Genomic DNA, 15,425 nt, shown 5'->3' on the forward strand with positions numbered 1-15,425 from the left:
GGAGCCGGGAACCAGAAGCCGGTTTCAACTAGGCGCGCCGTCCCATAGAGATCTCAAAGTTTGAAGGCGGGTGCTAGTCGGCGCGCGAGTCCGGTTGTGAACTGACCGCTCGTCGTCCGCGCGCCACGTGGCATCCTCCAGCTGGAGGGGCTTGCCAGCCCACGGCGCGACGAGAAGCCGCCGTAGTCTGGGGCCTTCCACTACAGGGCCTCGGCCCACGCGCGGATCTTCTGCGGCCTGGACGGACCGCACGTGCCCCAGCGGCGGTTTCCCCAAGCCATAATGGCGCAATAATCGCGAGGCGTGGGGGAGTGGGTGCAGTTAATCCCACATCCCCCACACGTCCTGCCTCCTCAGCTTCGCTGCACGAGGCTATAAGTAGGAGGAGAGGAGGGGAGTGCCAAACGCTCGCGCGCTCTCCCTCGCTCCGCCCCCTCCTTCTTCTTCCTCCTCTCGTCACGACAGCTATCTGCCGCCACTTGGCCTTCTTGCCAATCTTCTTGGCTCACCGTCGCTTCGTCGCAGTTGGGTTGTGCGCCCTCCTTTCGTCGTACCTTTCTCGCCGCTGCGCCGTCCCCATGGCGTTGTCGAGCTCCTGGGACGGCTCCAACGTCCATGATGACCACGTCGACTTCCTCCATCGGACGCGGCGGTTGCCGGGCGCGGATCTCGTACGGGTCCGCCTCGCGCCGGAGAGGGAGATCTCGCCGGCGCCAGAAGAGGATGAGCGGGTAATCTTCCGCTCGCACTGCCTGCACGGCTTCGGCCTGTCGGCGAGCGGGTTCCTCCGCTCGTTCCTTGAATTTTATCATATCCAGCCGCATCACCTCACTCCCAACACGGTGATGCTGCTGTCGGCCTTCGTCACCCTGTGCGAGGGTTTTCTCGGCGTCCTCCCCACTCTTGAACTGTGGGGAGAGTTCTTTCAGTGCAAGCTCGGCACCGTCATCGCGGGCGTGCCCTCCCCATGTGGTGCCTTCATCGCCATGCGGAGGGCGAGCGACAACAACCCGTTTCCGCTCATCCCGCTGATCCAGTCGGTGAAGCTCTGGTAGAAGTCCTACTTCTATGTGAAGAATATTGCTCCGCAAGGCGACTTTGTCAACCTACCGGCTTACATAGTCGGCCCGCCGGCTGGGAGGCAGCCTTCATGGTCCTTCCGGTCTAGGTCGCTGTCTCCGGGCGGGTCCGCCTCTGTTGCCCGGCTTCGGGTGATGATCCAGTCAGAGGGTCTGTTCGGGGCCGGCCTGGTGGCCGCCTTCGTGGAGCGCCGGGTGCTCCCGCTCCAGGGCCGACCTCATATGATCTGCCAGATGAGCGGCCGCTTCGACCCGTGCCGGCTAAGCACCAAGGAGATGCCTCACGCCGAGGTGTCTTACATGGTGAAGTACATTTCTAACTGTAAGCTCACCAAGGAGTGTCAGTATGGCAAGGTGCCATACTCTCGCGCCAATCCTCCGCCGGTCGTAAGTTTGTCGGATTTCGGGTTCCGGCAGACCCTTGAGGTTCGAACACTGGGGTGCGCGCGGAGATTTCGCCTCCTACCTTCCTGCACCACTCCGCCATGCTAGGATCAAAGCTATGAAAAGAACAACTCAAGGGACACAGGGTTTATACTGGTTCGGGCCACCGTTGTGGTGTAATACCCTACTCCAGTGTGTGGTGTGGTGGATTGCCTCTTGGGCTGATGATGATGAACAGTACAAGGAAGAACAGCCTCGTGAGAGTCTGTTCTTGGCTGGGGCGATGAACTGCCGGGAGGAGTTCAGCCACCTTTCTCCATCTCACTCTCGCTCTCTGCTTACCACCTCTCTAATTGTCGAGCCCTTGGAGGAGACTGAGCCGAACCCCTTGCTACGCGGGTGGCCGGTCCTATTTATAGTGGCCCTGGTCCTCTCCCCAAATATTGAGTGGGAAGGGAGCCAACAATGGCGGGCTAATTTGAAGGGGGACAACAAGTATCAACTATCCTGATAAAAGTAGTCTTCCCCTGCACAAAGCTCTGGTGATGACGCCGTTTGGGCTCCACGGTGACCTCCGTCTCATAATCCTCCTGGTCTTGGTCTCGTTGCACCGAAATGGCAGCCTTTGCCTGATGCCTCGGTACTCTGCGGCTGTGCTTGCCCCCTTTGCACCAAATAGGAAAGGAGGACGCTGCGCGTGCTGGCACCCGCCTGGTGCCCTGAGTCGTCATGGCTTGCATCACGGGCACCTCGCGAGGTACCCCGCCTTGATCTCTCCGCCTCCTCGTGAGCCAGCCTGACGAGGCCATGCCTGAGGAAGCTCTGTGTCGTCCGCCCCGCGAGGCTTGGCCCCTCGCGAGGGTCTTGAGTTTGTGTTGGTGAAGATGGGCCGTGCTGGGCCCCCCTTTGAGCCACGCCGCAGGCTGCAGGCAGGCAAGTCTGGGGACCCCCATTCCCAGAACGCCGACAGTAGCCCCCGGGCCCAAGGCGCGCCCGGACTTGGCCGTGTAGGGAGGCGGAAGGGCAAGAGCGAAGCGCCGCGGGCCCTAACAGCATGCGGCCTTGGGCGCCGCGTGGTGGTTGATTGGACGAGGGCGTCTCCACTTCCCCACGGCACCTCGGCAACTGCTCGGATTGGACAAGTCCCTGCATGCAAAATGGGTCATGATTACCTGCGATCGTGGAGGTCGGCGGTTGGCCTCCGCCGGCTATAAGTACGGAATGCCATGCGCCCTTCCAGTCCATCCCTCCTTGCTTCTCCTCCTTCCCGATCCTTGCTCCGTCTTGCTTCGATGGCTCCGATCCACCGGTTCTCGTCGGCAGAGAAGGGAAAGGCTCCCCGAGAGGGACCAGACCCACTTCCGCCGAAGAAACGACATGTCCACCATGGCCCGGACGAGGGGGCCCTTCAGGTGGTGTCGAGGCCTTGGGGCGAGCAGGCGCCGCCGGGGTTCCCGCTTCCACTGTACGCCCACGTCGAGGGCCTCGAAGGAGCTGATGCTAACCGCCACGGGCGGCGCCGGTGCCGGCACCGACGGGTCACGAAGGAGTGGGTCGTCCCCCCTGGGGTCCACACCGAGGGCTCCTCCCAAGAGTTCGTGCTCCACGTCGCCATTCCTCTTCAGTCTTGGATCCGTCTTCCTCCCTTCTTCGCCTCCGTCATCCCGCAGCGGAGCCCCTGGAGCTCTGGCTGCAGCACGCTGGCTGCAGCACCCTCGCGACCGAGGCAGAGGTCGCGGTCGTCGCCCCGGGCGAGGTCTACATGACCCGGGGCTGGAGAGAGATTGCCCGGGTTTGCAGGACAAGGGGCGTCTTCACGATCCACTTGGACTACGACGGGGCTTCGGTGATGCTCCTCAAGGTCTTCGACGCGAATGTGCGCCTGGTGGAGTGCTGCCCCGGTGAAGACGGCCAGGGCCCTGCTGTGACGAGGACCGGGATCGCCAATCGCTCCCTTGGCGGCTCCTCAGGCGGTGGAGACGTCGGAGGCTCCAGCGACTCTGGCAAGCCCTTCGCGATTCCGGAGACGAGCGACGACAGCTACGAGCCCCCGAGTCGGCGCCGCTCTCGGAGCAGTGCAGGATCGTCAGGCCGCCGCCGACTCTGATCTAGATGGGGTTGGCGTCGGTAATTGGCGGCCCACTGTTCATGATGGCGTCTTTTGCAGCGATGCGCATAGTTTTTTGTCTCTTTAGGATCTGTTTCTTGCGAGGAACCAAAGGCGCGCCCCGTGGGGGCTTGTAAGGTGCCTGTCATCCTGTTTGTTAATATAACCCTTGCCGTAGATTTACGCGAGTTGTTCATCCCGTCATAGCTCGGTCCTCCCTTTTGAACCTCACGAGGGCTTGGTGCTCTGCGCCGACAGGTCCCAGTCCCAAGGCGGCTTCAGCCGTCGCTGGTATGCCAGGTCGCGATGCCGTGGTCAAGGCCAGGAGGTGAGCGACCCGGCGTCCGGTAAGAGCCCCTGAGTCGCGATGCTCAGGAGGTCCCCTTTGGCGTCCAAGCAGCCGTCGTTCGGTGAGAAAGGGGAGCGACATCGCTAACATGGAATAGCATTAGGTGCAGGGATGGTGCCACGGTAGCTGGCGCTTCCGGGCGATAACTTATCTCGAGGGTCAGGGGCCACTCTCTGGTGTGTGGCCGGGTCCGTGCATCGGCAGGCGCGAGGTTGCTCGGCGAAGTCCTCGCATGCCTCTCCCCTCTCGCCTTTGCTCCCCTTTCTGCTCTACGTCCTCGGGTCCCGGCCCTCGAGCGAGTCTCAACCGTCGCTGGTATGCCAGGTCACGATGTCGTGGTCAAGGCTAGAGGGTGAGGGCCGGAGAGCTAGTAAGAGCCCTGAGTCGTGATGCTCAGGTACCCCCCCTTTAACACGCAAGCGGTTCGCACGGACGAGAGCGAAGGAGACACGGCAAGAGCCTCGCCTGACGCGGCTCCTTCAGGAGGTCCTGCGGGTCCATCATAGAAAAAGCAAGGGGTTGCCATAACAATTCACGGTCAGCCGTTGGTTGCTTCCGAAGGGTAGTGAGGCACTGAAGGCTTGACGAGGTGACGCTATGCGGGGCTGTCGCGGCCAGAGCTTAGCCATCCAGGTTCGTCGGCGTTGCAGGGATGGACCCATGCGCAAGCGTCGTGCCGTTTGGGAGCAGCTCCGTTAGTTGGCGTCAGTTGAGCAGGCAACTAGGTAAAGCAGATTAGCCGCGAAGGAGTGGATTCGTTCAAGTAGATGCGGAGATCACTGGGTCATGCCCGAGCAACTTGGGGATCATGCAGCCCGAGGGGTGACCCCAACAAGGTAAGCTAACGACACGAAATAAAAGGGATACACGCCGCAGGGACGGACCCACGCGGCCTGGGAATAATGCAGCCCTGGGTGCGCTCCCAGCTGGAAGTGAAACTTGAAAGATGTCACCTGATGACGCTGAAGACGAAGGGGTGTTGGTGTAGCCGGCTTGGTGGGCTGCGGAAGCCGATCCTGATGAGCCCCCAGGCCCAGGGGCCTCGGGAGGCACCGTCGGTTCCTCGCGGGCCATCTTCATCTCCGCCAGGGCTGCGGAGCACCTGGCCTCTTGCGCCTCCGCGATGCCCCTCATGAGGCACTGGTACGCGTCGGCCGCGCTCGGCAAGCCGTAAGGCATGCAAACATAGCTGTGGGGTGGACCTCCGCAGCGCCCCACTCGCAAGGGCCAGAGGCGCCCCAGGGAGGCGACTTGGTTGAGCCCTGGTACGTCGACGCAGACGCGCAACCCGCCGTCCACGCCTGGATGGGGAGCCACTGCTGGTAGGCGGCAGGCGCCTCTCATGACTCTGGACTCCTGTAGCTCCTGAATGGCCTTGCTGACAAACTCCTATGGGTCTGGATCTCCTTGCCTTACTCCTTCTTGAGGGAAATGTGCTCTGAGACATGCCTCCATGTGGTGCCCCAGCGCCTCCCTCGTGACCCTTGCTAGGTCGGTGGCCCTCCAGGGGAGAGCCCCCGAGCCCTTCCTGAGGAGGGCGCCGGGCGCGCTTTCCTATGCGATGGAAGGAGGTTCCCCCTAGGCAGGCATGGGCCCAGAGGGGCCTACCTCCTGAGGGGCCAGGCCGGACGATGTCTTCTTCTTCGTAGGGGCGGCCTCGGGAAGCCTCCTGCTTCCGCGATCTGGGTCCTCCAGTGATGCGGCCTGAAAGGCTCGCTCCAGGGAACACACTACGTCCTTCTCTTCACAGGGCACCGTGATGACTCCGCCGATTCCTGGCATCTTGAGGATGTTATAGCCGTGGTGAGTCACGGCCATGAACTTGGCCAGCGCCGGGTACCCGAGGATGGCATTGTACGGCAGGCGGATGTGAGCGATGTCGAAGTCGATGAGCTCGGTGCGGTAGTTGTCGCGTGCCCCGAAGGTGACGGGGAGGCGGACCTGCCCGATCGGGACTGTGGAGCCGTCGGTGATACCGAAGAAGGGCTTGGTTGGCTGAAGCTAGCTGTAGGGCACTTGGAGGTTGTTGAATGTCTCCCCGGACAGGACGTTGAGCCCTGCCCCGCCATCGATGAGGGTTCTGGTAACCACCATGTTGCTGATGATTGGGGAACAAAGCATCGGGAGGACTCCGGCTGTAGCTGCACACTTGAGTTGATCTGCTGAGCTGAAGGTGATGGCACACGCCGACCCCCTGAGAGGGCGCGTGGCTTCGAGCCTGGGGAGAGCTGCATTCACTTCGTGGGCGAACTGCTTGAAGGTGCGCTGAGAGGCTAGGGCCTGAGCTCCGCCCAGGATGCAGGCGATCGCGCGAGGCTCCTGGAAGCCCCCAGCCTCCTCATCCTGGTGGCGGTCCTCGTTTCTCCTTGGTTGCGGCGGCAGCGGTGGGAGGCCTGCGTTGCCTTGCGGGCGATCCTCGCGAGGCTGATCCCTCCAGCCTCCCTCGCGAGGTGGGTCCTTCCAGTGATCCTCGCGAGGTTGGTCGCGCCACCCCTGGCGCGGGCCACGGTCTTCCCAGCGCCCTGTGTTCCTTCCTCCTCCTCGGCCGTATCCCCGGTCACCACGGTCAGGGTGACGACCGATCCTTCCTTCACGCACGGCTCGGAGTTCTTGGCATTCGTTGGTGTTGTGGGTGTGGAGGTCGTGGTACACGCAGTACCGGATGCCCTTGGGAGGTTCGGGCTGATCTCTGCCCCGCTTGGTGTCTGGTTCTGCTGCGAGCACGGCAGCCCCCTTGCGCTTCACTTCCTTGGCCTTGAGCTTCTTCTCTTCTGGGTCTGCGGCAGGCAGCTCAAGGAGGGAGAGACGCCCTTCCTCAGCCCTGGCGCACTTGTTCGCCAAGTTGAACAGCTCCAAAGAAATGCACAGGTCTTCATGCATCGCCATCTCCTCCTTCATCTTGACGTCGCGCACGCCGTCGGAGAAGGCTGAGATGATGGCCTCTTCAGTCACCTTGGGAATCTTGAGGCGTGCATTGTTGAAGCACTGGATGTACTTCTCCAGGGTCTCCCCGGGTTGTTGCTTGATGCGGCTCAGGTCGCTCACGGCGGGTGGCCGGTCGCGAGTACCTTGGAAGTTGGCGATGAAGCAGGTGTGCATCTCTTCCCAGGAGGAGATTGTGCCTGGAGCCAGGTTCAGGAGCCAGGTGCGGGCCCCGTCCTTGAGCGCCATGGGAAACCAGTTCGCCATGACCTTCTCGTCTCCGTTGGCAGCTTCGATGCCCAGCTCGTAGAGCTGGAGGAACTCTGCAGGGTCGGCCGTGTCGTCGTAGCGAGGAGGCAGGTCCGGCTTGAACTTGCCCGGCCACGCGACGCTGCGTAGTTCGGTGGTGTAGGCGCTGCAGCCTGCTATGGCCACGGGAGGCCTCGGGTGATGGAGAGCCTGGTCCTACATGTCCCCCCGCGCCGGAGCAGGAGGATGGTCGCGACGTGCTGGAGCAGGGAGTGCCGGGGCAGCTTCTGGCGGGAGAGGGACTTCTTGGCAGCTCTGCTCTTGCCGCGCTGGCACGTGACGGAGCGGATTCTGCCCAGGGGCCACGCGTCATGGAGCCATGGCGTCTTCTTGAGGGGGAGGCGGCCGGGGCGCCGCCGGAACCTCGTCGCCCGCGCGGGGCGGGGTGCGGTGCAGCGGAGCGGACGGCGCGGAGGAGCCCCCTGCGGCGCAGACGAGTTCGGCGACGCGGTCGAGCCATTCTTCGTAGACGTCGTCGACGAGACGGTAGCGCAGGAGCTCGTTTGCCGCGATGAGTGCAGCCCGAGCTTCCATGGGCGCGCGAAGCGCGTGGGACGAAGATCCAGCCAGGGCGAGTGAGGGAGTCGCGGTGCGGCCGTCTTGGCGCACGGATGGATGCTGAGACGATGCTTGCTGCTCGTCCCCCGCTGGGCCGGTGGCTGCGTTGACGGCGGGCGACGGGGAACGGCGAGGACGCCCGCCGACAGGGGCTGTCTGGGCGACGCGGGAAGCGAGGGCGGCCCGGCGCTCCGCGCAGGCTTGACGTGCGTCAGACATGAGTGTGATGGTCGGAGGAGAGCGGAGCGGTGGAAGACGAATTCCGGTGCACCCCTACCTGGCGCGCCAAATGTCGGATTTCTGGTTCCGGCAGACCCTTGAGGTTCGAACACTGGGGTGCGCACGGAGATTTCACCTCCTACCTTCCTGCACCCCTCCGCCACGCTAGGATCAAAGCTATGAAAAGAACAACTCAAGGGACACAGGGTTTATACTGGTTCGAGCCACCGTTGTGGTGTAATACCCTACTCCAGTGTGTGGTGTGGTGGATTGCCTCTTGGGCTGATGATGATGAACAGTACAAGGAAGAACAGCCTCGCGAGAGTCTGTTCTTGGCTGGGGCGATGAACTGCTGGGAGGAGTTCAGCCACCTTTCTCTATCTCACTCTCTCTCTCTGCTTACCACCTCTCTACTTGTCGAGCCCTTGGAGGAGACTGAGCCGAACCCCTTGCTACGCGGGTGGCCGGTCCTATTTATAGTGGCCCTGGTCCTCTCCCCAAATATTGAGCGGGAAGGGAGCCAACAATGGCGGGCTAATTTGAAGAGGGACAGCAAGTATCAACTATCCTGGCAAAAGTAGTCTTCGCCTGCGCAAAGCTCTGGTGATGACGCCGTCTTGGGCTCCACGGTGACCTCCATCTCGTAGTCCTCCTGGTCTTGGTCTCGTTGCACCGAAATGGCAACCTTTGCCTGATGCCTCGGTACTCCGCGGCTGCGCTTGCCCCCTTTGCACCAAAGAGGAAAGGAGGACGCTGCGCGGGCTGGCACCCGCCTGGCGCCCTGAGTCGTCATGGGTTGCGTCACGGGCACCTCGCGAGGTACCCCGCCTTGATCTCTCCGCCTCCTCGTGAGCTAGCCTGACGAGGCCGTGCCTGAGGAAGCTCCATGTCGTCCGCCCCGCGAGGCTTGGCCCCTCGCGAGGGTCTTGAGTTTGTGTTGGTGAAGATGGGCCGTGCTGGGCCCCCCTTTGAGCCACGCCGCAGGCCGCAGGCAGGCAAGTCTAGGGACCCCCGTTCCCAGAACGCCGACGAAGTTTCTCTTCCTCTTTCACTTTGCTCTTTGTTGAGTTCATGGTGGCCAACTCCTGACCAGTCGGCCTTTCTTTGGCAGAACCCCATGCTTCCGTCAGCAGCCGGGGCCCCAGGGGTGGAACGCCAGTTCCTCCCCGACCGTACGATGGACGATGTAGACGACCCAGACCTGGAGGCGGCCGCAATGGAAGACGACGTCGCGGGGGAAGGCGGCGACGCAGGCGGGTCCGGGCTCAGGGCCGGCTTCGAGGACTGGCCAGATGACGACGAGGCCGAAGTCATCGCGCGCCGCCGATCGGCGCCCGATCACCATGGTGCGGGCCCATCCGCCGGGCCGACTGCCCAGGGCGGCGCACAGAGGCGTCGTGCCGCGTCGACCCACTTCAACAGTCGGCCGAAGAATCCCAAGAGTACCGCGGCGGCGACCAAGCGGGACGAGGCGGCCGCGAAGGCAGCCCGCTTCCGCAAGGTGGTGAAGCAGCCGCAGGCGGTCTCAGCGTAAGTGTCGCTGTCCTCGTGCCTTTCTTTTTTCTTCTTCTTCGGTTGATGTTTTTCCAAACCCTTTTTCTGAATTTATCAAACAGGGCCCCTATTTCCCTTGGGTGAGTCCCGGCCGCCTCCATAGTCGGAGCCGTAGGAGGGTCTTCAAGCTCGCGCCGGGTAGATCCCCGCGCCGACCTCCTAGAGGCAACGGAGTGGAACGCACGGGAAGCGCGGTAGGAGCGGGAGGCGGAGGAGCGGAGGGCGGCTTGGGAGGTGGAGCAGAAGTCGGCGGAGGCACGAGCCGTCGCAGCCGCCAAGGCCCATGCGGAGGCCGCAAACGCGAAGAGGGAGGCGGAGGCCCTGCAGAACCAGCCTTCACAGTTCGTCATTCCCCTGCGCGTCGCGGCTCCCGACACCCCTGTGCCCCTGTTGGAGGAGGCAGGCCGCGGCCTGCCAGAGATGGAGAGGGAGGCGGCGCCATCGCCACCGGCTGGAGTGGGCCGAGGAGGCCGGCCTGAAGTGCCGCTAGCGCAGCCGGCTGGGGGCGAGCCGACCGTGGGAGGGAATCTTGTGATCTCGTCGCCGCTTCGCCGGCGCGCGGGGAAGGCGACTTCAGTGCCGGACACACAGAAGACCGTGGACACCGGCCCGTCGGCCAAGGACCTAGAAGCGGCCAGCGACAGCTCGCCCGGGTGGACGCCGGGCAGCGGCATAGCCGTGCTAAATGTGGTGGCGCAGGATGTCCGGAGCCGGCTTCAGGCCCAAGCCACCGCGCTGAAGCAGTACACCCAGGAGTTTCTCACGACGTGGTCGGTTATTCGGTTGAGTCCTCCTGCTCCTTTGATTGCTTTTAATTTCTTCCGTGGGGGCATGTCAGCGCACCCACTGGGTGTAGTCCCCGAGTTCCGAGCCGGCTGCTGAGCAGGCGGCTTGGAACTTATTGGAAAGCTTGATTACCATCTTGTTCTTACTCACGTCCCTTGTCTTCTCTGTAGGAGTACCACAACCTCCACGCGGCCGCCTTCAACTCCTAGGCCCAGGAGTTGAATCAGAAAGCCAATGATCTGACCAAGAGCCGGAGTAAGCGCTTCGTTTTTCTTTTAAGTGGGGGCGCGTCAGCGCACCCACTGGGTGTGGTCCCCGAGATTCGGGCCGACTACCGAGTGACGCGCCCCCACTGGGTGTAGTCCCCGAGATTCGGGCCGACTACCGAGTAGTCGGGTCAGATCTTTTCCTGACGACTTCTTTCTTTATATTGCAGGGGCCAATGCCGACTTGAGGAGCCCAGACCGCCCTTCGTGCCAAGGAGGCCGAGTGCACCGCCCTGGCTCAAGAGCATGACCGCCTGGCCAAGAGGTTGGCCGACTAGGAGGAGAGCCATAGGGCGGCCCTGAAGGTGGCGCAGGATAGCGAGGCCGCCCTCAAAGCCGAGTATGAGACCGAGGCGGCAAACTGGGCCGAGATGAGGCAGGCACTGAGCCAAGGCTACAGCCGGGTGGAAGACTTGATTAATGGTAGGCCGCCTTCTTCTTTGCTTCCTTGCCTGCCTTCTACTATCTGATTCATTTTTTGATTTTGTGTCACTGCTTTCCTCTTTGTGCAGATTACTTCCCCGGCTACTCAGCCGCCGCCACCGAAGCCATCGAGGCCTACCGTGACACGCGACGGCAGGCGGGGGCCGAGATTGCGCCGAATGCCAGCCGGTCACTTGAAGAGCAGCTTCTGGGGCTTCAAGCCCGTCTGCAGCTGGCCCATCGCATGCTCCGCCGTCTTCAGCATGCCGAAGCGCAAGTGCTGGCCGCCCTCTCGCCTGGCGAGGTGATTCCGCGCACCCCAAGTCGGACCGCCGACTAGCTGGAGGTCGCAGTCGGCCGCTTCGAGGCTTGGAAGGCGTCAGCGGCCCGCTCCGGCGCTGGGCGGCCTCTGGAGTTTGTCTGGGCTTGGTATCCTGGGCTGAACTTGGACCAGCTGAGCACCTGGTGGCAGGAGGCTGACGAGGAGCTGGAAGCGGTGCGGCCGGCTATCATCCAGCGCGCCTCGGCGATCACCGAGTATACCGATACCAGCGCCTTTCCTCCTGAGGTGGATGACACCGGCGTCACTCAGCCGGAGGAGTGGTTTGGGCTGAACCCTACTGAAGGTGAGGACTCGGCGGAGGAGATTGCCTCCAGCGATGAGGGCGAAGGGGAAGACGGAGAGGATGACGAAGATGCTGCGCCAGATGGTGAAGCGACCAGCCCGCCTCAGCCCGATCGTGCCTCTAGCAACGATGCCGAGACTCGCCAGCCGGTCACTCCTCCAGCCGGCACCGCCGACTCCGCCAACCTGCCCAACTCGCATGTTGTTCCCCTGGCTTGATCCACCGTCCTAGCTTTCCTGCTTGTTACTTCTTTGAACAATCTTTAAATTTGCGCAGTTCCACCCACTGGGGGTGTTTTCAGACTATGTTGAATGCTGGCCTTTTGAAGGTCTTTTGTGTAAATATTATGCATGTGTTTGGCTTCCGTTTATGTTTGCTTTTTATCCTTTGGCTTTTTTCCTTTGCCGCCTTCCCTTGGCCGCCGCCTTCCCAGTCGGACAGCTGCTCTGCAGTCTGTGGCCGGAGGAGGACTTGGTCGTTTTGGGAAGGCAAGTACTAGAGCTTTCTCAGATTGCAGCAAGGTGAACGGGAAGCCGGCCAGCCGACTGCTCTGGTAGTCGGCTGGCGGGGTGGGAGGCCGGCTTGTGTTATATAAGTTCGTTCGTCCTTAGCCGTTTTTCGCGTGGGCATCCTTTCCTGCCCTTGGCTCTTGCTAGTCGGACAGTCGTTTCTTCGAGCTGCGACTTTTGGCAAGAGGGGGCTTGGGTGCTGGCACACTACTTGTCTGGCTGCAGGTGGAACTTCAGATATAACTTGAGGCGGCGAGTCCCCGGGCCGACTGGTCGAACCCGGTGCCGGACGAAGAAAGCAAGTGTAGCAACATAATCGTATGCGTGATACTCATCTTTCACAGATAAAAGAGGGTAGTCCCCGTGTACTCCTCGGGGCACCCCTTGTCTCGTACTTAGTACAAAAGGTAGCGTGCTACGTACTGCTTTTTAACTGTAAAATCTTCGGAGGAGATTGGCGTTCCATGGTCGGTCTGACTCCTTGTCGGAATCGTCTCTCTTGCGTGCCTTCGGCTTCTGCGCATCGATTAGGTAGTAGGAGTCGTTGCCTAAAGCTTTGCTTATGATGAAGGGGCCCTCCCAAGGGGCCGAGAGCTTGTGCTGGCCGGCTGTTCGCTGGATCAGCCGGAGCACAAGGTCGCCCTCTTGGAAAGATCTTGTCTTGACCTTCCTGCTGTGGTAGCGGCGCAGACCCTGCTGATAGATGGCGGACCGACTAAGAGCTAATAGCTGACCCTCTTCCAGCAGGTCAACGCCGTCTTCTCGTGCTTCCTTGGCTTCTACCTCCGTGTACATGGTGACCTGAGGCGAGCCGAACTCGATGTCAGTTGGGATGACGGCCTCGGCACCATATACAAGGAAAAAGGGGTGAAGCCGGTTGATTTGTTTGGGGTAGTGCGCAAACTCCAGAGGACGGCCGGCAGCTCGTCGAGCCAACAGCGGGCCGAACGCTCCAGTGGCACGACCAGTCGGGGCTTGATGCCAGAGAGGATGAGGCCGTTTGCTCGCTCGACCTGGCCGTTTGACTGCGGGTGGGCAACGGATGCTAGGTCCAGCCGAATGCCGCGTGTTGTGCAGAAACGTGCTAGTGCTCCCTTTGCAAAATTTGTGCCTTTGTCGGTGATGATGCTATGTGGTACGCCATACCGGGTTATAATATCTGCGATGAATGTGACGGTAGTCGGCCCATTCAGCTTTTTGATCGGCTTCGCCTCAATCCACTTGGTAAATTTGTCCACCGCGACGAGCACATGCGTCATGCCGCAGCGCGCCGTCTTGAACGGGCCCACCATGTCCAGCCCCCAGGTGGCAAAGGGCCAGGTGAGGGGGATGGTCTTGAGTGCAGAAGCCGACAGGTGTTGCTTGGAGCTGAAAACTTGGCACCCTTTGCAGTTTTTGACTAGTTCCTTGGCGTCTTCCAAGGCAATCGGCCAGAAAAATCCGTGGCGAAACGCCTTGGTGACGAGTGATCTTGAGGCTGCGTGGTGGCCACATTCGCCTTGGTGGATGTCCTTGAGGATTGCTATGCCCTTCTCTGGTTCGACGCAATGCTGGAAGACTCCAGTGATGCTGCGCCTAACAAGCTCTCTGTTGATGATTGTGTAGGCTCCGGCTCGGCGTTGAACTTGTCTTGCCGATATCTTGTCGGTTGGCAGCTCTCTGTTTACTAAGAAGTTGAGGATGGGCTGGGCCCAGGATGGAGCTGTGACTTCTTCTATTGTCAGGACTGCCACTATGATAGGGGCGGGTGGGCTGGTTAGTGAAGAGTTGGAGTCGGAGTCGGCCATCGCCTGTCGTGTTGATGTAGTCCCCGGGTCGAGTTCTGAATTCTCCGGGCCGGGTGCGACTATGGCAGTCCCCGGGCCACCTGTTGGAGTCCCCGCACCGCCTGCTTGGTTTCCCAAGTCGGATCCGACTGTGTTGGGGTCAGGCGGCACGAAGATGGAATCAGACTCTGGAGACGGCTTGATAGACGGCTTGAGGAGGTGGTGAAGAGAAACGTCGGCTGGTATGGCTTGCCGGGTGGATCCTACTCGTGCCAGAGCATCCGCTTGCATGTTGTCGGGACGTGGTACATGAAGGAACTCACATCCTTCAAAATATCCACTGATTTGCTAGACGAGGAAACGATAGCTCGCCATGTTTGCGTCTTTGGCGTCCCAGTCACCGGATGACTGTTGGACCACCAAATCCGAGTCGCCATAGCACAAGATCCGGCGGATGCCGAGTTCTTTGGCTAGCCGGAGCCCGTGCATGAGCGCATCGTACTCGGCCACATTGTTGGAGGCGGCAAAATGAATTTGCAATGTATACTTGAGCTTGTCGCCCTTGGGAGAGGTGAGGACGATGACGGCTCCCAAGCCGGTGTGCATCTTGGACCCATCGAAGTGCATCCGCCAGTGAGTGGAGTCGGGAGCCGGTGGGAGGTATTGGGTTTTGGCCCAATCGACGAGGAAGTCGGCCAGTGCCTGGGACTTAATGGCCGTGCGGGGCTGGTAGAAGATCGCGTAGGGGGCCAGCTCAATGGCCCATTTGGCCACTCGGCCGGATGCATCTCGGCTGCCTATGATCTCGGCAAGCGGGGCAGTACATACGACCATAATGGATGCTCTTGAAAATAGGGCTTGAGCTTCTTGGCAGTGAAGTACACACCATAGCACATCTTCTGGTAGTGTGGGTAGTTCTGCTTCGAGGTGGATAAGACTTCGCTTAAATAATACACCGGCCTCTGAACCGGCTGAGCCCGGCCTTCTTCTAGGTGTTGGACTACGATGACAGTGCTGACCACCCGGCTAGTAGCGGCAATGTAAAGGAGCATGGGCTCCTTTTCAGCCGGTGCCGCCAAGACAGGCGGCGTGGTCAGCATCTTCTTTAGCTCGTGGAAGGCTTGGTCCGCCTGGCCGTTCCACTCAAAATGAGTGGACTTCTTCATGAGTCGGTAGAGGGGGAGGGCCTTCTCTCCGAGCCGGCTGATGAAGCGATTCAGGGAAGCCAAGCATCCGGTGAACTTCTGGACATCCCGCAGCTTGGTGGGAATCTCCATTCTCTCTATGGACTTGATCTTCATTGGGTTGCACTCGATGCCGCGTTCGGAGACCAGGAAGCCCAGGAGCTGGCCGGCTGGTACTCCGAACACGCATTTCTCGGAGTTGAGCTTGATTTGGAATCGACGCAAGTTTTCAAATGTTTCTCTGAGGTCTTCCAGCAAGGTGCCGCGCTTCTCCGTCTTCACCACAATATCGTCTACATAGACATGAGCATTTCTGCCGAGCTGCTTGAGGAGGCATTTCTGCATGCAACGCTGTAAAGTGGCATCGGCATTTCTCAAGCCGAA

This window comes from Triticum dicoccoides, chromosome 3A, assembly GCF_002162155.2.
Source record: "Triticum dicoccoides isolate Atlit2015 ecotype Zavitan chromosome 3A, WEW_v2.0, whole genome shotgun sequence".
Taxonomy (NCBI): Eukaryota; Viridiplantae; Streptophyta; class Magnoliopsida; order Poales; family Poaceae; genus Triticum; species Triticum dicoccoides.